The following is a 25,636-nucleotide window of genomic DNA, read 5'->3' as shown; positions in this document are numbered from 1 at the left end:
CTAGTCCTGCTGGTGCCACTCTTCCCAACTATGATGGTGGTGGACTCCTATCCCTCTAGAGCTATACACCCAAATAAACCCTTCCTTCCATAAGTTTTCTTTGTCATGGTTTGTATATTATTCACTTATTTGTTTGTTTAATCACAGCAATAGAAATATAGCTTGAAAAATCAAATTGACATTTCACACTCATTCATTTTATTGGAAACTAGTTTGTATGGATTTCCTTACTTCTGTCATTAATATCATAATTCTTGAAGTCCTCCGACTGAAAGCTGGATTCAACTATTGTAATCCATCTTTCTTTCACATTGTCTTTGTAGCTAGTAATTTCCCAGGTTGAATGGGATCTTCTTTGGCTGTGCAGTAGTATTCTTTCACATTGTTCTGCATGCCAGTCTACTTTATTTGAAATGATATACTTATTTTCCTCTAGGCATGCCATTAGCATCCCTTACAATTTCAGTTCCACAAGACTCTCCTCTTACAAAATTATCTAGGTTTTCCTTTATGGATATGAATATTTGTATATTTTGAGTCAGACAAAATATGCCTTCTTTTCAGTGAAGTTTCTTCATGTAACATTTTAAGTGACCATTTCCCTTTTCAATCTCTAAAATCCTTGTCTGTGCTAAGCACCTCATGTGTCATTATAGATTAACATGCGTTTTTATTGACCTTTTCTTGTTCATCTACAATGTGACACACTTTGACATGAGGTTTTCTGTAGTGTAGGCATCACAGTAAATGTGTGTTAATAATGAAGAATCTCAACATGGTCCATTTTCTTCCCTGTTAACCCCCAGATGCTATAATAACCACTGTTATTTCTGCTTTAAGCAAATACTAAATTTCAATAAACTTACAGTCTGCCAATATGTTTGGAATTATTTTAGTAAACAGAAGAGAACTCTGTTGTTAAAGGCTGCATCTAGTCACCAGCTCCTGGGATTCTTTAGTATGAGAATAAACATAGACAGAGAAGTAGTGGTGTGGTCATTTGATTTTTGCTTCCTGTATGTAGATTCTGGAATATTCTGAGGAGGGTTCCAATTTTTTAGGGCATTGGACCAAAAGTGGTATGGTACCTTGCCTTGTTGTTCTACTTTACATGTGTGGCATACCTCATAGGATTTCTGTCAGCTACCTCTGTGCTTCCAGAGCACATTGCTATCTGTATACAGAAGTAAGAAACTCTAAGAGCCATCATCTTACTTGGCCCATGTGTCCTTCATTCCTCTGTAACAGTGCTTTGGCCACTAGAAGCCACAAGTAAACTTCATTTGCATTCGAAAGTGGGAGTCAGAGGACAACTTTATGAAGTTGTTTCTCACCTTCCTTCTTTGTACAACTTCCAGGAGTCAAACTCAGGGGACTGGACTTTAAAAGAGTAACTGCCTTCATTCACAGGGACAGCTCATAAGCCACTAAACTTCATTATAAGCAACCTCAAATGCTGTCTGGCCTCTATTTGATTTTCTAGTGGATTGTGGGCATGCTTCAAGGGGGAAAATTCATGTCATTAATGCACTTCTTATGGTTGATCTTCATAATGGGAGTTCTGATCACCTCCAGGCTTGTCTGAGTATATTTAGAGATTATTACTTGAAGACATAGGATTCACCTTTAATATGGTCACATGGGTAGTGCCACCTCATGGGCTGGAGTCTGACTGAATGCAAAGGAAAAGGCGACAGTCTGTCCAACTGCAGCGTTCCTTTCCCTGCTTCCTGATCTGCATCATGGACTAAGCTGCTCCTGTTGTGTCTTCCTCGCAATGATGCACTGTCCTCAATGGTGAGTCAAAATGAACCTTTCCTCTCTGTCAGATATTTGGTCATAGCAATGAGAAAAGTCACTGGTGCACGCGTGCAGCTAGCTGATGAACAAGGCAGTGCTCTGCTTCTTCACATACCATGCTAGGATGTTCCTTCTGGTGATCTGTCCAGTGTGGTTTATTTTATACCTTTTGTGCTATACTTCATGACTTTACTATTTAAAATGGACCCTAAATCTGGTTTTGGTTTCTTACATAAATAGGCAAAATAGCTGAGTTAACCTTTTCTTTTTCATGAATTAGAATGCTTTTAGCCAGGAATTTATTGTCAATGTATTAGTAATATATAAATATTAAGAAATAGGAACACATATAATAAGTTATTTATTGATTGGTCAGTACGTATGTGAATAGAGATAATTGATTGTCTATTTGTTTAGATTTCGCAGAAAGAGAATTCACATATGAAAAATTACTTTGGGAGTGAATTCCAAACAGGTTAAGGAAGTGGGTAACATTATATTAAGGCATCTACAAAGGTTAGTTATCATTGTGGGGAAACTCTAGAAGTCAAACAAAAAACAATGAAGGATACAGTTTGGAACAATGCCAGCTGAGAAGTGGGGAGGAAAGTTTTGACAGTCAGTTGAGCCTGTGCCAGGGCAGAGGAATTGGGTGGAGGCAGCTAAGGAAAAACACAGGCAAACAGGTTGGAGTTCATGTTAAAGAAGGAGAAGGCGCCATGTGTAGACATGGATGTATCTCTGCTCACCTGTTCTTAGAGTTTGGAGCTATATTTGAAGTCTAGGCTTTGCCATATCAAACCTTTGGCTATCAAAACTTAAGAATGGGTTTGAGGATAGGCTTGGTGATAGAATCTCTACAAAATCACATCCAAATCTCAAGAATCCAAGATCTGATGGGCAATTTCTTTATTTTTAATGTGTTATTCATACTATTGGTCCTGCTGAACAGTGAATGGGACAGAGGATAGATGTGTCTGGGCATGTGATGTGAGGCTATATCTTATCTAATTTTGTTTCACTTTTGCAATGGACTTTGATATTTTTACCTTTAAGGGCAGGCAGGTGTCATGAGCAGTATCTCCACTTCTGTTTTGATCAAAGGCCTATTGTGGTCTATCCTCTACTATCCTCCATGTCAGAAAACTCAGGCAGTGCAGAAGATGACACTTAGTAGGGGCATCCATGTGATTCTGTGGGCTCCTCATGCTCTTGTTGGCTTCTCAGTTAAGAGCATGTGGAAAGTGACTAAGTAGAAACTTTAGCATTCTGTATAACTCTTGCCGTTTCCTCTCCCCATCTTCTGCCATAATGTGTTTTCTACCCCCATAATCTCAGGTATGTCTAGTCAACTTTTTTAGTCTGCCTGAAATTCTTATTCTTCTGGCCTAGTTTAAGCACTCCAAATGTATCATTTAGCTGTCTGCATTCGTTTTCCATATGGCCATGACTTTTTCTTCCTTTTATTTTGCACAGCTAAAGCAGTGTGGACAGAAAGTTATCTCTCACCCATGTTTCTTTCAGTTCCTACTCTGTTGATAGCAATGCACCAGAAAGATGGGGCCCTTTGAGAAAGACCCAGCTGAGTAAGAATTAAATTCCTAACGTCTGGCTGGGCTGGAGCTCCTGATCCCCTGCCTGCAGGTTGGCGGGTAGAACTTCCTCAGTAGTTTATGAAAACTTGAGTGTTTTACAAACAAGAATAAGATCTTAAGCTTTGTAGTCACAGGAGAAAATCCAAAGGCATTCTCTTTTTTTTCACTTTATTTTATTTTACTTAAATTAGAAACAAGCTTGCTTCACATATCAATCCCAGCTCCCTCTCCCTCCCCTTCTTAAAAGTATCTTCCCTTCCTGTTTTAAAAACTACATCTTATTTTCATGCCTTGTAACCATTTTATTTCATTTTCATTTTCTAAAAATACATCACCCTTCTTTACAACCATACCCTTTTATTTTATTTTGCATTTGCTCATATCCCATCAAAGACATACAGATAAAGAGATTTCTTTGTATACATATATTCCCCTTGACCCAACTGCTACTGTAATCTATTATATGTGGATTCATAATATATCAGCTAGGTCTGGCTTTCTTACCACTTTACATTTAAATATCTTAATGATTGTTTCTGGAGTAGTCTATTTGGAAACAAACAAGCAAACTAACTAATAACAACAGTGGAAACTCAAAGGAAGAAACAAAAACTGAACTCTGCCAATCCATGCCACCCACATTCTCCCTGTTCATAATCCCTCACATCCCTGGTTACACCCACCCACACTCCTTCAGCCTCCCAGGCTGCCATCACTGCTGATGGCAGAGCAAAACTTTAGGATCTCTCAAATAGCTAGGAAAATACATGTTTCTGTGTAGATAATTTGTGTTCTGATCAGTTTTGGCATTTAAAAAACATAAATATGTGCATTTATTTTGAGGGAGTTTATATTTGGAAATAGGCTTGTTTTTGCAAAGACATGTTTGATCTGTTCTATAACAAACTATTTCTATCAGTAAATACCTATCTTAATAATTATAATGACTTCAGTATTCCCTTTCATTATCACGTATTCTGGTTTGATTAATAATGGCAATTACTTTTAGCAAAATGCCAGTTAAAACTCAACAGCAATGCCTACTTATAAGGTATCTGTTGCTGAATTTTTTTTGGTGAGTCATTAAGTTATTTTATGTCTACATTTGAAAAAGTGATTCAGCCCCTTGGGGGGAAAAATAAAATCTTTTGATTGTTGCCGGGATCAAGTGAAAGTTTTACTTGCACATTCCAGTTTTAGTGCTGAATTTAATTCACGCTTCCAGATCTAGCTTTATTAATGTAAATTTGGTGCTAGACTGAAAGAAGAAAATCCATCAGTTTAACTGAGAATACGTATCTTTATCTTAAGTGACTTTTCCTTTATTGTAGCATATTCCCTTCTAAGACTCCCATTTATTCACGTGTGTTTCTTGTCATTGGTGCACCCTTTTTTTGTGACTCAGAAGTCAGCCCTGAGTACTTGAATTTTATGTTCTGCTTCTGCACATTCAATGGTTCCCTTAGTGTTTTCTCCACACATAGAAATCCGTTTTTACCATAAAGGAAATAAAGATGGCTTATTTTATTCTGAGGCCAAATATGAGTGATTATGGCCTGGCATCACAAACTTAAGTTAGCCCAAGTTTCATGAAAATTTTATAATAATAGAACAAAGAAAGTAAAAAATCAAGCCATTTTTTAAAAAACACATTGGTGGAAATATCAGAGAAGCTGGTTATGGTCTGGTGGAGAAATCTCAGCTATGGACTTCAGAAGCCATTGACAGTAGTCTTAGCCCCTTGATTAGTGGAGAAAAGAGTTTTGTTAAGCAGATTATCGGAATTCTCACAGAGGTGGGCATGAAATAGCTCTTTAGAGACTAAAGATCACCGAAGCTATATAGTAGTTGGGCTCAAGACCCGCAGCAGTCCAGTTCCTCCATAGTCACAAAGTTTTGACCAGCCCTCTAGCCTTTACCTCTTTCCAGGAATTCTTGTTCACAGTATAATTCAGTTCGTATAAATGCTATCGGCTATACAGTTTTTTAAAAAAATGTATGATTTCTCCCTTCTGGGTTATAATTTTGGCATATTTGACTTGGTTTTGCAGTTCTACCTTGACCCCAAACTGACACAACTGCACCAGAATTGCTGGGGAAACTAGAAAACCACAAGCTCCCAACTCACATAGAATTCTTGCAAGTGGATTATAATATGAATTCAATGTTCATTGTACAAAGCATGATTGAAATGCTTTGAAAGGTGATTTCTTCTGGTATTTCACTAAAAGTACTGATGAACAGAGGCTGATTATAACTGTGTCAGGGAACCACCATAGTAATCCTCATCTTTACCTAATGGTGGCTCAAAGGCTTTGGGCAGCTTTGAAACCATTTGTCTCTTTAAGGTAAAATGTAAACATTTAGAATTAATGAGACACAGATCTCAGTTAAGTGTAGAGAAGCACATTGAGATGAGTTGAGCTTCAAGATGATAAATGAATGTCAAATGAAGTAAATCCATGCAAAATTGTGAAAACCTCGTCTAACCCACAACCTAATTCTCTTCCTAAACAAGAATATAGACAGTGTCTGTTTTATACAGAAATCTAGGACCCCTGGAGTCCAGAAGTAGACAAAACATAATTATTTATTTGTGTCACAAGGATTAATTGAATCTCCAGGAGGCAAAAGCTCTGGCTGATCAGTGCTGCCCATGCCGGGGGAGCAAACAGTGAGAGGTGAGAAAGGCCTAACTAAGAATTTGTTTTCTATGTAGTACAAAAAAAGTAAAAAAAAATTAAACAAGGAAAACAAATGAAGGCAATCACCATGCAGATATTCCAGCATCTATGAGGTCCCAAACCCCTCTGATGAATTGGAGCTGACTAAGGAAGGATGTGGCCAGGGATGAGATGTAAGAAGAGAATGAAGCAAGGGCCTGGCCCCTGCTGGGCGGGAGGGAGCAGCAGAAGGGGAGACATCAACTCTGAAGAAAGCAATGGCTCACCTGAGAAAATACCAGCAGGCTGGGTCAGGTGTGGAAGAAGCAGGTGGCTCAATAACCCCAGGAGTGGGTAGCAAGAAGTCAGATTGCTAGATGGACTTCCACATCTGTGGGCATTTTGTTCTGTTTGAATTGGGAGGAGAATCTGGGGAAAACATACCAAGCATGTTGTTTGGTAAAGTTCTCCACCAGAGGGCAGAGGCATTTCAACATCATATGTGTCTTAGTGGTGGTTTGACATGTAATGATGAGTCCCTGAAATTTGGCATTTGGAAAAAAAAAACAATTTGGTATTTGTTTTACAGACCATATTTTATTTAAATTTCAAAGCAATTGTGAAGTGGGTTACATTTTCTCTATACATGAGGAAACAGAAACAGAAAGCATAGATAATTTGCATAATATTCTACAAGCTAACTTAAAATCTGGTGCTGGATGAATCTGAGACTCTCTGACAAACCTTATCAGTGAGACTAGGAACCTCCTCATCTATTAAGGCAATCCAGTAGGAGGAAAGCATCCCCAAAGTAGGTAACAGAGTAAGAGACATCCCCTGCTTTCACTGCTAGGAGTCTCACATGAAGACCAAGTTACACAGCTGTAACATATATGCAGAGGGCCTAGGTCAGCCTCATGCAGGTTCAGTCTCTGGGAGTCCCTATGAATCTATGTTGGTTCTGTGGTTTTTCCTACACCACTTGGTCCTACAGTCCTTCCTCCCCCTCTTCTGCAGGATTCCCTGAGCTCTGCCTAATGTTTGCCTGTGGGTCTCCATCAGTTGTTGGGTGAAACCTCTGTGATGGTAATCTATGAGCACAGTAGAATATCATTAGGAATCATTGTGTTGTCTTTTTTGTTTCTTTCCATTCATGCTTGGTTCTGTCCTGTGTCTCTGAGGTATCCTGCCTCTGGGTCCTGGCCCTTAGATGGGAGTTCCCTCACAGGGTATGTGTCTCCAGCTATACCAGTCATTAGTTGGTCACTCCTACAATTTCTGCATCATCTTTAACCCAGCATATCTTTTAGGCAAGACAAATTTTAGGTTGAAAGGTTTTTGGCTAGGTTGTTTTCCTAATCCCTCTACTGAGGTCTTACTTGATTACAGGAGATGGCTAGATCAAACTCCGTAACACTTATTGCTAGGAGTCTTAGCTCGGGTCACCCTCATAGATTCCTGGGAGTTTGCATTGCTCTAAGTTTCTAGCTCATCCAAGAAATGCTCCCAGATTCTATATTTTTTGTATGTACTCATTCATAAACGAATATTTGCCATAAAGTAAAGAAGAATCAGGCTACAATCTACAGGCCCAGAGAAGTTAAATAACAAGAAGGACTTATGGTGGGGGTGCATGAATCTCATTGTGAAGGGGAAATAGAATGAGCATTGCCAGTGGATGGGGGAGAGGCCTGTGTGTGGGGTGGAGTGGGAATGAAACAGGAGGGATTAGGTGGGGGAAGATGGAAGGAGACAGTACTGGGAGACACAACTGAAAATAGCCTAGATATCCCTCAGCTTAAAACACGGATAATGCAAATGTGATATATTTATACAATGGACTACAAACAAGCTATTAAAAACAATGACAGTAGAAAATTTGCTGGGAAATGGATGGAACTAGAAAAAAAAATCATCCTGTAAAACAGGGTGCCTTTTGAGCCAGGACTGGGACTCAACCTGAGGTCACCTGCCTACTTTCAGCAACAGACAACTATGGGGCCTGATAGTGTAGAGTGGCAGCTTTAACTCTATGGATTGCAACCCCTTTGAGGGTCAAGCAGCCCTATCACAGGGGTTGCCTAAGACCATCAGAAAATAGATATTTACAATACATTTCATGACAATAGCAAAATTACAGTTATGAAGCAGCACAATAATAATTTCATGTTTGAGGAACTGTATAAATGAGTCACAGGATTAGGAAGGCTGAGGACCAGTCCTGTAGAGTGATAACCAGAATTACAGCTTGAGCCCTGGACAGCATCTGGGGTTATCTTTAACACCATAATACTTCTTACACACTATCTCCAGACCCCAGTATGCTAAAGGTTAGTGGGTAAGAGAATGTGTCAGGGGAAGAAGAGGAGGGAAGATACTTGAGCCCAGGACTTCATGAACAACCTACACAGAAAGACTAAAAATAAACTAAGATAAGAAAATATAAAAGAAAAAGAAACAAAACCATGAAACAAAATAATATACTCTGATAGTCACTTTACTGAAAAAGGTCATTTTGTAAGTTGAAGGCAAAACTGCCTGTAACTACTTCATTAATCATGCTTGCTCCACTTTGCCTGTATACACAAGTAGAAACCTGTCTCAGTGAATACACCAGGTAATTTGTTTTTGATCAACACAGAGATAAATGGCCTCGCTCTCAACTTGAAAATTTTTCAGACAATTTTTGGGGGTAATGGGAATTGGATGACTATTAAGATGCTTTGGAAGAGAAAAATCTTTGTGGTGGGTAGAATAGGACATTTTATCAAACTCAAAATGAGTTTTTAATGTTCAGAACTTTTCAGGAAAGCAGAGCAGAGGCAGTGTTTTCGGATGCTAAATTGTTTTCAGAATGGTTGGACTCTTTCAATATGTTCATTAAGAACGTTCTGTTCAACTGGCTAAAGCAGACTAATTGGACTTTTAACATTCAAAATTGAATATCAATGAGCAGGTATTTGAACAGATGCACTTGTGCAACTGAAGCATCAAAGCTCTTACATTAGGTTCTTCACCAGAGGTCAGAGAGAGTGTTTCAACATAGTAGAAGCCTTTGTGACAGCTTGCCACGTGAAATGGGAGTGTCTCTGTTTAATGGCCTATTATCCTAAAGATGTTCTTAATTTAACTACAAAACCATTGAGTTTTTTATTTCTTCTGGGAAGCTGAGAACAATCTATTCTTTTATTCATATTTCTCTTTTTGGCTTAATTTTTGTGACAAAAACATCTGTCACAGCTCATTTGTTGTGTGGCATTAGACATGTAGTATGTAGTTAAAAATGTTATACTGTGGCGTGATTTGATTTTATTCCTTATTCCTTTTCATGAGAAATAGGTTTTTTTATACAATATATTCTTATTATAGTTTATTTTCCCCCAACTACCCCCACATCCTCTCCTCTTGCCCACAACCCCAATCCTCACCCTTTCTTTCTCTCTCTCAGAAAAATAATTAGATTAAAAATGGGCATCTAAAACAATAAAATAAAACAAAAAACAAACCAGAGTAGGACATAAAAACAAATAATAACAAAAGCAGAAGAAAAAGAGCCAAAAATAAGATAAAAACACATTTACATGTTGACACACACAGGAATCCCATAATAATGCAAGAACAGAAACCATGATATAAAATGGATTTGTAAGAAAAAAATGTCCCGACCCAGAGTTTTGAGAGAATAAACTGTCAAAAATGCCAGTGAGTTTATTTTGCATTGGCCATTTACCATCAGGCATGGGGCTTTGCCTTGAGAGTTGTTTGTATACTCTGTGAGACTCTATTGAAGAAAACCAATTTTTCTTTTGTGAGTAGTTATCAACTGGAGATAGCTTCTGTTTTATGGATGTGGGCTTGTGTCCACTTCCCTTTCAATTCTGGGAACCAATCTGTCTGTGACTTATGTAGGCTCTGTGCATGCTGCCACAGTCTCTGCGAGTTAATATGTGCACTGGCCCTGCAGGTTTAGAAGGTCTTGTTTCCTTGATGTTATCTATCAACTCTGGATTTTACACTTTCTGTGTGCTCTTCCACAGAGTTTCCTAAGTGCTGAGGGGAGGGTTTTGACGAAGACCTCTCTTTTAGAGCTGAGTGTTCCTAGGACTCTCACTCTCTGCACACTGTCCAGTTGTAGGTCTCTGTATTTGTTCCCAATTACTTCAGGAAGAAGCTTCTCTGATGATAACTGAGCAAGACACTGATACAGCAGTTCAGTCTTGCTTATCAATATTCATGAAGAGCATTGCTCTGTAATTCTCTTTCTTTGTTGGTCTTTGTAGTTTAAGTATTAGGGTAACTGTGACCTCATAAAATGAATTAGGCAAGGTTTCCTCCATTTATGTTTTGTGGAATAATTTGAGGCATGTTGGCATTAATGCTTCTTTAGGAGTTTGGTAGAATTCTGCTCTAAAACTGTCTGGCCATGAACTTTTTTTAGTTAGGACACTTTTCAATTCTGTTTCTATTTCAATCACTTTAAATTGCTTATTTGATCTTTAATTTATTTTGGTAAGTGATATGGATGGAGAACGTTTTCTATTTCTTTTAGATTGTCCAATTTGGTGGAGTGAATGTTTCTACAATATGTCCCTATAATTCTCTAGATTTCCCTGGTGTCTGCTAAGCGCCCCCCATCTCATTCCTTGTTTTGTTTATTTGGATATTCTCTTTATGCCTTTTAGTTCATTTGGATAAGTGTTTGTCAACCATATTGATGTTCTCAAGCAGCCAACTATTTGTCTCATTGATTATTTGTAATGTTTTGTTTGTTCATTTCTATTTTTATTGATTTCAAACTTGAGTTTGATTATTTCTTGCCATCTAGTCTTTTTGGGTATGATTTCTTTTTGTTTTAGAGCTTTCAAGTGCATTGTTTAGTTACTAGTATGAGATCTCTCCATTTTTTAAAATTTACATTAGAAACAAGCTTTTTGTACATGTCAACCTCTGTTCTCTCTCCCTCCGCTCCTCCCCTGCCCCCCCCCACTGACTTCCTATCCCATTCCCTTTCTGCTTCCTAGAGAGGGTGAGGCCTTCCATGGGGGATCTTCAAAGTCTGTCATATCATCTGGAGCAGGGCTTAGGCCCTTCCCTGTGTGTCTAGGCTGAGAGAGTATCCCTCTATGTGAAATGGGCTCCCAAAGTCCATTCATATACTGATCCACTACCAGAGGCCCCAAAGATTTCCCAGGTCTCCTATCTGACACCTATGATGAGGGAGTCTGGATCAGTCTTGTGCTGGTTTTCCAGCTATCAGTTTGGGATCCATGAGCTTCACCTTGTTCAGGTCAGCTGTTTCTGTGGATTTCTCCAGCCTGGTATTGACTCCTTTGCTCACCACTTCTCCCTCTCTGCAACTGGATTCCAGGAGTTTAGCTCAGTGTTTAGCTGTGGGTGTCTGCTTCTGCTTCCATAAGTTACTGGATGAAGGCTCTAGGATGGCATATAAGGTAGTCATAAATCTCATTATTGGGACAGGGCATTAAGGTAGCCTCTCCACTATTGCTTAGATTGTTAGTTGGCGTCTTTCCAATATTTTTTTTGAAACAGGGTTTCTCTGTATTGTTTTGGAGGCTTTCCTGGAACTCACTCTGTAGACCAGGCTGGCCTCGAACTCACAGAAATCCACCTGCTTCTGCCTCCCGAGTGCTGGGATTGAAGGCGTGCACCACCAATGCCTGGACAATTTTTTTTAATGTAGGTATTTCGTGCTATGAACTTTCCTCTTAGCACTGCCTTCAGTGTGTCTTATAAGCTTGATTATGTTACATATTCATTTCCATTTAATTCTAGAAAATCTTTAATTTCTTATTTAATTTCTGTTGACCCATTTTTTTCATTCAGTAGTGAGTTGTTCAGTTTCTTTGAGCTTGTAAACTTACTGTTGCTTCTGTTGTTGTTGATATCCAATTTTAGTCCTTAATGGTCAGTTGGACTCAGGGTGTTATTTCAATATTCTTTTCATTTTGAGGCTTTCTTTGTGACCAAGGAAGTGATAAATTTTAGAGAAAGTTCCATGAGTTGCTAAGAAGAATGTATATTCTTTTGTGTTTTAGTGAAATGTTTTGTAAATATCTGTTAGGTCCATCCGAGTGTACAATATCAGTTAACTCCAGCATTTCCCAGTTTAGTGTTTGTCTCTTGTCTCTATGAGTTGTCTATTAGCAAAAGTGTGATATTGAAGTCTCTCCCTGTGACTGTTTGAAGGTCAGTGTTATTTTAGCTGTAATAGTGTTTCTTTTATGAGTTTGGGTGCCCTTGTGTTTGATACATAGATATCCAAAATGGCAACATCCTTTTGGTGACTTTTTCCTATGATAATATGTGGTGTCCTTCTGCATCTCTTCTGATTAGTTTTAGGCTTGAAGTCTCTTTTGTAAGATTTTTGACAAAATTTTCTTTATTCTTAAAAATATGCTATTTGGAAATAAGGACTTGGTTGAAGGCAGGAGAGCATTTCTAGTGAAGCAGAGTCTTCTTGAGGAAGATGTGGTTTAAAAGCTTTTATTAGATATTGCACTGTTTCTTGGAATCCATTGCCTGTATTTGTGCTGTATGGGTGTGGAATCACACAGATATGTATGGCAGCAGTTATACCTCACTCAGAGGGAGAAATCATGGGAAATGGAGCTTGCATTTCACAGCATACACCTGGCCACAATTCCCATGGCAACTCAGATCAGGTTATTGAGTGAAAGACCTAGGTTAGGCTTCAGTGTTTTGTTAGTATATTCTTCACAAACGCATACTATGAGCAAGGGAGAGAATTCTCATTGGTTGGGGAGAGCAGGGAGAACAAATGTGTGTTCCCAAAAATGCCAGCTTTGGCCTAACTCATAAACAGAGGTGTCTAGTACATAAAAAGAAACTTGTCCGCACATGAGACAGGAGCTTCCCCCTGTCAATGCTTTTTGGTGACAATAGTTTAGGGATGTGAGGACACATTTCTTAGTGCTCACTTCAGTGAAACCCTGATGGAGGCATTTCACCTCAGCAAGTCAACTGTCTGCTACGTATATATGTATACATACATCTTATTCTCTTGCTTCCCATATTTCTTTTAATATCTTCCTGCATTTCTTTCTTATTTAAAAATAATACAAAGAAGTTTTAGAGGAGCCTGTTTTTGGAAAATATTCTATAGTCTTGTATGCCTTATATTTTATGGTCCACATGTGAATAAAATTTTAACAGGTATTAAAAATCTGTGTGATAACTTAGATAAATGCTTTTGGTTTTGAAACAGGATTTCATACACCCCAGGATGGCCTCAAACTTACTATGTAAATCAAGGATCTCCCTGAATTTCTTTTTTTTTCTTTTCTTTTTGCCTTTCCTTCTTAAGTGTGGGGTTACTGGCATGAGCCATTGGTCTTTCTTTAAGTGGTGCTGATGGTAGTCCTATGGTCTCACCCATGCTAGGCAAACACTTTACCAGCTGAGTTTCCAGCCCATAACATTTCTATTATAATTTTATAGAACTTATCCTTTGAGATTTCTGAAACCTAAGGGTAATGTGAAATTCCTGTAAGATACATGTAAACAGTAAATACCCTACTTACCTTATGGTTTGAGTTTGAATAAAAGTTTACATGGCTATTTGTGATTTGAGAGAAAACACAGAAGTAAAAGAAGAAGACACATTTTTCAAATGGGAAATCTTAAACTCTTTCTAATTTGATTAAAGGCCAAGTTACAGTACCTGATGGCAAAATACACCTAAGGAAAGTTCTATAGGGGCAATGGATCTGTGGTATTCTGACTGTTCAAAGGTATATAAGACAACGTAGTGAAGTATTGGCTACAGCTTAAATAGTTTTGAAATGTAGTTTGAAGCAAATGCACGGAGGTATATGTGAAGAGGAGTGGGAGTCTAATGCCAAGACAGGGCTGGTAGGTACCTTGTTTAAGGCAGCCCTTCAGTTGTTGGTACTCACATTATCCTTGGCTCACTTTTCTACTACCCATTGATATGCACTACATACTATCTCTCCTCAGCACTGCCCCGTCCATCCTCAGTGCTGCTGCTGGAAAGGAGGTCTCAGCAGATAGCCAGGTAAAGACTGATATGGATCTGTGAAGAGGGATAGGAAATGGCCTGAATCTATCATTTCATTATTATTATTCTTCCTAAATAAGACTATTACAAATACTTGTGACACCTAAGTTTACAGGTGTTGACAAAGTGCCAGGCTCTGGGATTGATTTCCTGCAGTTTTCAGGGAGTTTTCATCAGTGAAGAAGACCTACATTGAGAGGAAGAGAGAGCAACTGGGACTGGAAAATAATTTTGTAATCGAGACTTTTAATATATATCCATTTACTTTCTATTATTGGTCACACTGGAATAAAACAGCAATATTTGTGTGATACAGAAGATAAACTATAGAGAGAAACTAACTTACCAATATTTCCTTTGCGAAAAAATAGATTATTTGGTTTATGATTTTAGTAGAGCCCTGTGATATAAAAAACAATTGAAAATGACATTTTATGTGTCATTCTAAGCAACTAATTCTTCCCCTAAGGGACAGACAAAAAGAACAGCAAATATACTTCCTTGTCTATTCCAGTCACAATTTCTGGAATCCATTTTTAAGACTAGGATAATGTTGACATATAGATATTTTGCTCCATTTTTATTATTGCCTGAAAAGTCTTCACTAAGATTAAATGAATAGTGAAGTTGGACCCCTGAGGGATTGGTTTTCTGAATGAGATGGAAAACAACTCTAGGTAAAATGTGAGTAAACAAAAAGGAAATAGAATTTATTTTTAAGCAGGCTGAACATAGCATGGATAAAAGCACCCATTATGCTATAAGCTACCCTTTACAGCATAGAGTACTGTCTTTGGAGAAAGGCAATGTCCTGAGTTTTACTGCATAGCATGGAACAGAAAGGCAAAGAATAAAACAAGTAAATGTGGAGAATTTTCAAATCTGCCACAGAGACCAGAACAGAAAATGTACTTGATTTCTTATTGTATTTCAAGAATAGAGATTGCAATATGATAAAACTAATTACTAGAACTTAACAGTGATACCTCCATGGGCATATAAAACAATGAATATATATATACATATATATGTATGTATGTGTGTGTGTGTATGTGTGTGTGTGTGTGTGTGTGTGTGTGTGTGTATGTATGTGTGTGTGTGAACATGCCATCAGTTGAGCAGATGACACCCAGGGAGTACACAGCAAAGTTCTTTAAAATTTGATAGTGTTTATGAAAGGTCAAGGAGACAGTGGGAGAGTTAAGAACGGATATTAAGGACCTCAGGCCATGTGTGCAGGGGGATTCCTTTCTCCATCTGATGACAGAAACTTCTAGCTCAGCTGTAGCTCAGAACTGGAAACTTCAAAAGGAAGGGACTTTCATTTGGAGATTGTGTTATTTATCAACCAATAGTATTTTGATAAAGAATCATAGAAACAATAAGTTGGCCAAATGAAAAGGAGACTTGAGAACATCTACTTAGGGCCTAGATTTTTGATTGGCATGTATTAATTTTACAAAGTAATGGGTTCCACCATGATATTTCCATGCATGCACATGATATACTTTAGCTATTGCCTCCTACCTTAATATCTTCTCTTAAACCAACTCTCTCTCCTATATTCCTAATAGTAGTTCCATTGGGGTCAATATTTTTATTTTAGTTGACTAATTAATCATGCTAGTTATTATTATTTTGGTAGTGATGGATAGTAAACCCAGGGCCTCACACAGAGCAAGCAAGGTGCCCAAAGCCTGGGGCAGATTTTAAGAAAGAGGAAACTTACACACAGAGAGGTCATCAGTAGATAGACATGTTTGAAAACCTCTGGGTACCATCAAAAATTCATTCTTTTAAATGCAAGAAATGGTTACATTACTCATGTTCCTATCTTCATCTTCACTTTTAAAATTCAGCTAAATCAAGTGAAATGTTTAGGACATGTAGCTAGTTTTCTTTTTGAAGCAGTGGCATTTCCCTGCAGTACATGGAAGCCAGTCTTTCATTGTGACATATGATGTACTGATTTTCATAAAGACAAACCCAGAACACTGATATGTTGTTGTGTTGTCCCCAGGTCTGGAATCATGATTCATCATTTTTTTGATGCACAGCTGTTAGGATATGGCAGACCCTATCATCTATCAGCCTGTAGTCTTTTGGGGAAATGAAGCAAACTCCAATTTTACAGTGCTCATTCATTTAGTAAATTGAAGAGCTTACTCATTGCCTATGAAGTGGAGTTGATGCTTACAATTCTCGTGATGTTTTCTCAATCACTCATGTTATGCATTTCAATTGAATTTTCTCTCTAGTTTCCAATCATCCTAATTATAATTTCTTCTTAGTGAGTGGATCCATGTGCACATTTCCTGTTCCTGGCTTCTAGCAGGTATCTGGGCTCATTGGGAAGTTTCCCTCATATCCTTGTAGACCACCTCATGTGTATCAGTAATAAACCCTCACAACACTCAGAGAATTATTTCCTAATACATTATTCTGTGTTTTTACTATCATTATATTAATAATCATATAAACAATATAACATTAGCATACTAACTGTATTATAAAATGTTATTGTATTATTAACTAGTTATATAATTATAGAATAACTATGTAACTATAATTACATAATTAATTATCAATACAATATAAGAATATAATAAATTTAGTAATATTATATAATAATGTTATTTATATATAATAATACAATTCATATCAGTTTCTCTCACTATACTGTAATCTCCCAGGTCAGGCTAGTGTTCACTGCAGGTATAAAATTGGAAAGATCAGTGGCAAATAATTTTATTATGCAGCTGCTATGTAAGCTGATAGATGAGGACATTTGAGTACAGTCAAATGGAGGACTGGGCAATGTCTGAAGCACGCTTTTGATAGGAGGTTGTTGTTCATGCCTTGTTACTCAAAATGCAGGAACAGTAGCTGTTAGAAATTCAGTCTCAGGGCCCTCTTTCCTTTTCCTGTACATGTATGAGAAATTTATAGTCTGTTTTCTGCACCATGAATGTTTGAAATCAGTGATTAAAGCCCCAGATTCTTTGATTGACTAGGCAAATCTCCCCCCAAAAGAAAAACAATCAGATTTATGAATTTGAGTATAATGACAAATAACCCCTGACCTCTCACTCCTCATTGTAGAATTGACTGAAATGTCTTGTCATGGGGTTCTTTAGAGGCTTCTAGAGCAGGCTGCTTTGCAGGACCAGAAGATACAAATATCATGGGTAGACCTTTTAACAAGAGCATCCAGAAATCAGAAACTTTATGGAGAATCTGTAGAGTTAAACACTGGCAAATGAAGTCTCCTTAAAGCAAAGGGATTGTTGGAATCCGGTAGAGCTCATCTGTCATTCTACCTGCAGTGTTCCTTGTGTGAGGTCTCATGTGAGATATTTGAGGCTGCAGTGAACAAATCTTAAATATTCACAGATTTGGAGTTCTTTGGTTTTGTAAATAAGAAATTTTTCTCTCTACAATGTGGTTCATTTTTTAAACTTGATTTACTTTTCCATATCAATTTGTTCTCCATTCTGCCCGAGCTGTCTACTAGTGACAAACAGCTTAAAGAAGAATGACACATAATTCAGGATTCTCAGGGACTTGTGGCCTCATCATAACAATGTATACTAAGGAAGCAGACAGTACTTTGTAGTTCTTGCTTAAGTGGATTTTCACAACTACTTTCTAAAGTTATTTTTTACGAATGTCACACTGTACCTTGAATTGCTAAGTGTAGAGAAAGAGAAGGTACAGGTTTCTATAGATACATGGTAAAGGTTTCTATAGATACATGGTAAGAAGGCAGTTTATAAGGGATTGTGAATGAACTTGGAAAAGCATTCTTAAGAAGGAAATTCTGAACCCACTGTCTTCCACTGATGAGTTCAAGGTGTTAAAATGTCCTGCAACAAACACTTCCTCCTCTTTGGAGATTCTGGCAGTCAAAAAACAAAACCAAAATAAAAAACCCACCTACCATGAACGTCACAGCACTGAAACCTACTTCTCATGGGCAGACTTAGGATGCTTTGCAAAATGTCTTCCTTGGAGTTGTTGCAGTCTCATTTGTCCATCTGGCCTGGGAAGATTTCATCTTTTTGTCTTTTCAAGTTGGTCACATGGTCTCTGGAGAAACAGCAGCATGCGAGAGAAAGCCCACAGGTGGTCAACACTTCATAAGGTTTTATGCTAGTTTGCTGGCAGTTGTGATCAAGTGTAGTGAAAAGCAAATGTATGTGCTGTTTAAGCACCGCAGCGATGAGTGTGCAGGTCTAACTCAGCTGCTACACAGAACCAAAGACTGACGTTTCCAGCTGTGATGGAAGAGCCATTTGTCATTCTCACCTGCACCTTCCGCTTCTCTGCGGAAAAATGCTGAGATGGGAACAGTGACTTATCAACTATGTTTTTTATTTGAGGTCAAATAGTAATTTTTTTCATAACATATAACCATGTGTGTAGGTTTGGGTTACCCTCTGTTCCTCCATATGCATCTTATCTCTGTGCAGCAACGATGTAAAACTTACTTTAGTATTTCTTTGTAAATTGTTCCTGTTCTGACTCTTGAAGGACTTTTCTGCTGTGTTTTATTGCCCTCATCACTCACTATCTCTGTTCTTCATGCTTTACCCAAACATCTACATTCAGCAGAGGTTTTTATCGTTTACCATTTTTCTTTCTAATAGTTCCAAGATCACTTGCCCTAGTCAGCACATCCGTTTGCTGCTTCAGTGAATCCTAGAAAGTAGAAGAGAGAAACACATTGCCCCAAATTTGATTCTACGTGTTTTCCTAGACAACATTTTCATCTAAAATTCCTTCTTTCCTTCCCTCATTCCCCCACTTCCTTTTCTCCTGTACTCCCTCCCACCCTACCTCTAATGAATTTCTTAATTATCTTCATACAGCCATCAATACTTTGCAATATCAGTGACACTGGCTCTTGTTGAAATTGTAATTTCTTATGTGCCTTTTTCTTGTCTGCAGTACCCAAATGGTTTCTTGTGGGCATTTCCCTCACAATTCTTTCAATTGCCCTATCTTCAGAAACTGTCTCCCAGATTCCAGTCATTGGTCTGTTTCTACTTCTGGCTCTTAATAAATTATTCTAGTCTCACTTGTAAACGGTGTTTTCTTTCCTAGGAGCTACTTCCAAATAACTATTCTGAGGCTTATATTAATTGAAAATGCTTGACCAATATCTCAGGCTTATTACTACCTAGCTCTTACATTTTAAGTTAACCCATAATCCTTATTTACTGTCTGCTACATGGTGGTAAATTTATTAACATGGCAAGTTCATTTCCTGATTCCTCTGTGTTTGCTGGGGATTCCTCTGACTATGCCCTTCCTTATCCCATCATTTTCAGTTTGGCTTTCTCCCCTAACTGTATGCTGTTCAACTATTGGCCAGTCAGCTTGTTTATTAAACCAATCATAATGACATATATTCATACAGGGTATAGGAATATACCACAGCACCTACTGCTTTAGTTTATCTGTAAAGCAGGGTTAGGCATGTGATAACTAAATGAAGAGTCTACTTGTAGGGCATGTGCTTCTAATCCCAGTATCTGAGAGGCTGAAATGGGAGGCTCAGAGTTGGAGGAAAGTCTGAGCTACAAATTGAAGAGATTCCCTAAACCCCAAACAAAACGAAAATGAAAATCCTTAATGAGCAAATGCATATAAGTAACAGTACATGAGTATAAAATGAATCCATATGACTAAACTCATAAACTTTATAAGACATCAGCAGTCTTGAAGAAAATGGAAGAGCAAATCTACTGTGCTAAAAGTTCATTCTAAGGCCAAATGAAGGCATTTAGAGCTTAATGATTGTTTGTGATCAGTTTGTACTGTTCCCTTTTGTTAATTAGGGAATCACTACATAGGTTTTGGAATTTGAAGTGATAATGAATTGATTTAAGTTAATGACTGTCTGTGTTGGAAAGAGGGGATGGAATATCAATGCAGGTACCACATACTGACTTAGTTGCTTTTTTAATCTCAACAAAAGGCTTTTAGGGAATTCTGAAGTTTGAAAATTTCAGGTTGATTCTCCTAGTAAGTATTAGGAAATTAGAATAATGAAAATGTGCTATTACCAAACCATGGAAAGTCATAAATTTCTGCATCACCTTGCTTGAATGTATTTAAGAGTCTGCTGGCCCAGGGTTGACAGCTTGAGCAGCACACAGGGACTGATCCCACACAAAGCTTAGTGTCCCTGAGATCATGAGACCATGTGGCAGTAGATGCTTTCAACTGCTTCCCAGATTGTTATTTAGAGCTTGGACTGACTGGAATCTCTTCAAGCCATTGTGCTGAGGAATGTAGCTGGGATAGAGTTTAAGCATGGAATGTAGTAGAGTTAGAATTTCGGGAAAAGAAAGCAGGTTTAGTTCCTTCAAGCTGCTGGAACTGAGTGGGGGCCAAAAGTGTGCCAGGGGAGAGACTACCCAAGCCTGTTCAGAAGCCTGGGTGAAAGGCTTCCAAGGACTGTTCCACTTACTGGTCTCTTGGAACTTGCTTTGCTCAAAGCATAATTGTGTCAAAAGTGAAAGGGTCCAGCAATTTCAGTCACCCTGGTTTGCCTGTAACAGAAAGGAATGTGCCTGTCAAATGGCTTCAAAAACCTTAAAGTTAGATCAATAAAGGTGCCACAAAAGAGGATAAATGAAGTTCCAAGTGATAGTTTAAGCCTGTAATCCCGGCACTCGGGAGGCTGAGTGAGGTGACTTGCTGTGAGATCAAAGCTAGCCTGAGTTACACAGTCAGTTCTAGGCTATCCTCGACTATGAAGTGAGATTGCCTTAAACAAAAGAAGAAGGGTGGGGAGCTGGTTTTCATGTATCACAGTCTGGCCTTTACTGGTATGTTAAGAACTTTGTTCTGCCTTAGTGGGTTTTTAGGGTCTGCACAGCGCTCAGAAAATCTGTGCAATAAAAGTAAACACTCCCACATACATAAAGAACCCCCTCCTGTTAAATGTTATTATGTTGCAATACATTATAATAACATTAATCTGGTTGTGTTATGCAATTTATGAAGTTTCTGTGTTTTTATGCCCTTGAAGTTCACAACAATGTATAAAATTTTACTGTTCCAGGAAATAGATACTGTCTTGAAACATATGTATATTTACTGTGAGTCTGAAGATGAGCTGTTGTTTTTACTTTTGAATCTTATTTGTCAGAGGCTAGCATATGAGGCCGGAAACATCAATTTCACTTAGCTTCTTTTCTATAAAACTTATCAGCATTTTGAGCATTCATTCAATAAGTAACCAATGACAGTGTCTGCTGTATTGCTGAGGCCTACTAGAGTTGATGTGTGATAGAAAAGTAAGAAAGATGTGGTCTCATGCTGAGTACCCATCACCTGCCAAAATACTTTCCCTTCATTTGAAATGGCAGCTAACCCCGGGCCTTACAGTTGGTAAAAGCCACTACTGTTTGCAGCAAAATATGAGATGTCATTATCTAACTCTCTGTTGAAATGAAATCTAAACCTCTGTTTCTCCTCACTTTGGCTCCTGATCACAAGTAGGGCATCTTTTCTGTGAAACTGGGTCATCCCATGGTGGTAATTCCTGAACATGACACTCTTGACTCTAAAGAGGTAATGTAAGACAGGTGCAGAGATCTGTGTTTCTAGAAGTAAGCCAATTGTTTCTTTGAATATTAACAAAATCACAACATGTTGGTTTTGAGATTATATAAGTGCAACATTTATCCCTTCCCCTTTCTCCCGCCAAACCAACTCTCATACCCATCCTTGCTATTTTTAAATTCATGGCCTTTTTCATTAATTTTATTTATATTTGCTCATATGTATGTTTTTAGGCTAACCATTTGGTATCAGATAACCACTTGGTTCACCCTTCCCTTGGAAGACTACTTTTCCCACTCTTAGGTTTCCCTAATTGTCTGGAGTTCTTTTGTTTGTTTTATTTTTTAATACATAATTTAATTTAATTTTATGTCCACTGGTGTGAGGATGTCAGATTCCCTGGAACTGATTCACAGACAGGTGGGAGTTGCCATGTGGATGCAGGGAATTGAACCCAACTACCCTGGAAGGGCTACCAGAGGCTCTTAACCACTGAGCAATTTCTCTAGCCATTGTCTGTAGTTTTCTATGTAGGGTTGGGGCTTCATGGGCATTTCCCCCTCACTCTTTTCTGCATCTATTGGTGTTGTTCAGCTCATGCTTAGACAGCCATGTCGGTGAGACTTTACAGGTGTAGCTTCTGACATAACTAGGAAACACAATCTCACAGCACACTCTCTGGCTTTCTGTCTCACAATCTTTCTGTTCCTTTACCAATGTTCCCTGAGCCTTGTTGTGGTTGTGTTTTGTACATGTATCCATTAGATCTGGTTCCACTTTATCCCTAGTGTATGAAGTGACTTTTTGGAGCCCATTCACTATGGAGGGATATCTTGCTCAGCTTTGATACAGGGGAGAGGGGCTCGGCCCTGCCTCAACTTGATATGCCAAACTTCCTTGACAATCCATGGGAGGCCTTACCCTTACTGAGGAGTGGATGGGGCATTGGGTGGGGGGGAAGGTGGGGGGGAGCAGTAGGAGGGGAGGAAGGAGAAACTGTGGTTGGCATGTAAAATGCAAAAAATAAATAAATAAAAAATTAACTGGTTCTACAACTGTGCATGTTTCTTGTTTTTTTATTTAAATTAGAAACAAGCTTGTTTTACATGTCAATCTCAGTTCTCTCTCTCTACCCTCCTCCCCATCTCCCCTGCCCCCCACTGACCCCCTATCCCATCCCCTTTCTGCTCCCTAGAGAGGGTGAGGCCTTTCATGGGGGAATCTTCAAAGTCTGTCGTATTATCTGGTGCAGGGCTTAGGCCCTTCCCTGTGTGTCTAGGCTGAGAGAGTATCCCTCTATGTGGAATGGGCTTCCAAAGTCCATTCAGATACTAGGGATGAATACTGATCCACTACCAGAGGCCCCATAGATTGCCCAAACCTCCTAACTGACACCTATGATCAGGGGTTCTAAGTCAGTATTGTGCTGGTTTCCCAGCTATCAGTCTGGGGTCCATGAGCTCCCTCTTGTTCAGGTCAGCTGTTTCTGTGGGTTTCTCCAGCCTGGTCTTGACCCTTTGCTCATCACTCCAACCTCTCTGCAACTGGATTCCAGGAGATAGGCTCAGTGTTTAGCTGTGGGTGTCTGCTTCTGCTTCCATAAGTTACTGGATGAAGGCTCTAAGATGGCATCTAAGGTAGTCATCAGTCTCATTATTGGGGCAGGTCATTTAAGGTAGCCTCTACATTATTGCTTAGATTGTTCATTGGTGTCATTCTTATAGATTTCTGGAAATTTTCCTAGTTCAGGATTTCTCTTTAAATCTATAGTGACATCCTCTATTATGGTATCTCTTTTCTTGCGCTCCTCAACTCCTCCCCCAACTAAACCTACCTGGTTCCTCATATCCTCCTGTCCTCTCCTCTTCTACCCTTCTCTTTCTCCCAAGTCCCTCTCCCTCCCCCCATGCTCCCAATTTGCTCAGGAGATTTTGTCCCTTTTCCCTTCTCTGAGGGAACATTCATGTCTCTCTTAGGGTCTTCCTTGTTTCCTAGCTTTGCTGGTGGTGTGGATTGTAGGCTGGTAATCCTTTGCTCTATGTCTAAAATCCCTATATGAGTGAATACACACCATGTTTTTCTTTTTTTGTGACTGGGTTACCTTGCTCAGAATGGTTTTTTCTAGTTTCAACTATTTGCCTGCAAAATTCAAGATTCCATTGTATTTTTCTTCTGAGTAGTACTCCAATGTGTAAATGTACCACATTTTCTCTATCCATTCTTCAGATGAGGGGAATCTAAGTTGATTCCAGGTTCTGGCTATTACAAACAATGCTTCTATGAACATGGTTGAACAGATGTACTTGTTGTATGAATGTGGATCTTTTGGGTATATGCCTAAGAGTGGAACTGCTGGATCTTGTTGTAGACTGATTCCCATTTACCTGAGGAATCTCCATACTGATTTCCAAAGTGGCTGTAAAAGTTGGCACTCCCACCAGCAGTAGAGGAGTGTTCCCTTTTCTCTACATCCTCTCCAGCATAAACTGTCATTGGTGGTTTTGATTTTAGCAATTTGGACAGGAGTAAGATGGTATCTCAGAGTTGTTTTGATTTGCATTTCCCCGATAGCTAAGGATGTTGAGCAATTTCTTATTAGTCATTTTAGACTCCTCTATTGACGATTCTATTTATTACTGTACCCCATTTTTTAATTGGATGATTTGGTGTTTTGGTGACTAGCTTCTTGAGTTATTTGTATATTTTGGAAATCAGTCTTCTTTCAGATGTGGGCTTGGTGAGTATCTTTTCCCATTCTGTGGGCTGTGTTGTTAACTGTGTCTTTTGTCTTACAGAAGCTTCTCAGTTTCAGGAGGTCCCATTTATTAATTGGAGATCTCAGTGTCTGTGCTACTATTCAGGAAGTGTTATCCTGTACCATTTCATTCAAAGGTACTTCCCGCTTTGTCTTCTAAGAGGTTCAGTGGGGCTGGATTTATATTGAGGTCTTTGATCCATTTGAACTTAGGTTTTATGTATGTCTATAGATATGGATCTATCTATAGTCTTCTACACGTCAGCATCCAGTTTTGCCAGCACCATTTGTTGAAGATGCTTTCTTTTTTCAATTGTATAGTTTTAGCTTCTTTGTCAAATATCAGGTGTTCATAGGTGTGTGGGTTAATATCAGGGTTTTCAATTTGATTCCATTGGTCTACCGTTCTATTTTTGTGCCAATACCAACCTATTTTCAGGACTATAGTGCTATAATAGAGCTTGAGGCCGGGGATGGTGATACCTTCACAAGTTCCTTTATTGTACAGGGTTTTTGGCTGTCATGAATCTTTTTTTTTGCATATAAAGTTGTGTAGTATTCTTTCAAGGTCTGTGAAGAATTGTGCTGGTATTTTGGTGGGGATTGCACTGAATCTGCAGATTGCTTTTGGTATCATTGACATTTTTACTATGTTGATCCTACCTATCCAAGAGTATGGGAGATCTTTCCATTTTCTGGTATCTTCTTTAATTTCTTTCTTTAAAGACTCAACGTTCCTGCTATATAGGCCTTTCACTTGTTTGATTGGCTTACCCCAAGATATTTTATGTTGTTTGTGGCTATTGTAAAGTGTGATATTTCTCTGATTTCTTTCTTAGTCCATTTATTGTCTGTATACAGTATGACTATTGATTCTTTTTTTAGTTGATCTTGTATCCTGCCACTTTGCTGAAGGTTTATCAGCTGTAGGAATTCCCTGGTAGAGTTTTTCTGGTCACTTATGTAAACTATCATATCATCTGAAAATAGTAAAAGTTTGACTTCTTTCCAATTTGTGTCCCCTTGATCTCCTTTAGTTGTCTTATTGTTCTGGCAAGAACTTCAAGTATAATATTGAAGAAGTATGGAGAGACTGGACAGCCTTGTATTATTCCTGAATTTAGATGAATTGTGTTGAGTTTATCTCTATTTTGATGTTGGTTGATGGTTTACTGTGTATTGCTTT

At 38.5% G+C, this 25,636-nt stretch overlaps 1 protein-coding gene across 36 annotated transcripts in view; it reads left to right on the top strand.

Moving 5' to 3' along the window:
• Positions 1-25,636, top strand: part of LOC101837871 (muscular LMNA interacting protein) — a 248,602-nt gene that overhangs the window by 210,930 nt on the left and 12,036 nt on the right. The window lies entirely within an intron of this gene.

The sequence above is a fragment of the Mesocricetus auratus genome, unplaced genomic scaffold, assembly GCF_017639785.1.
Source record: "Mesocricetus auratus isolate SY011 unplaced genomic scaffold, BCM_Maur_2.0 Super-Scaffold_100691, whole genome shotgun sequence".
NCBI classification, from domain to species: Eukaryota; Metazoa; Chordata; class Mammalia; order Rodentia; family Cricetidae; genus Mesocricetus; species Mesocricetus auratus.
This window is presented reverse-complemented; position numbering and strand designations above follow the sequence as displayed.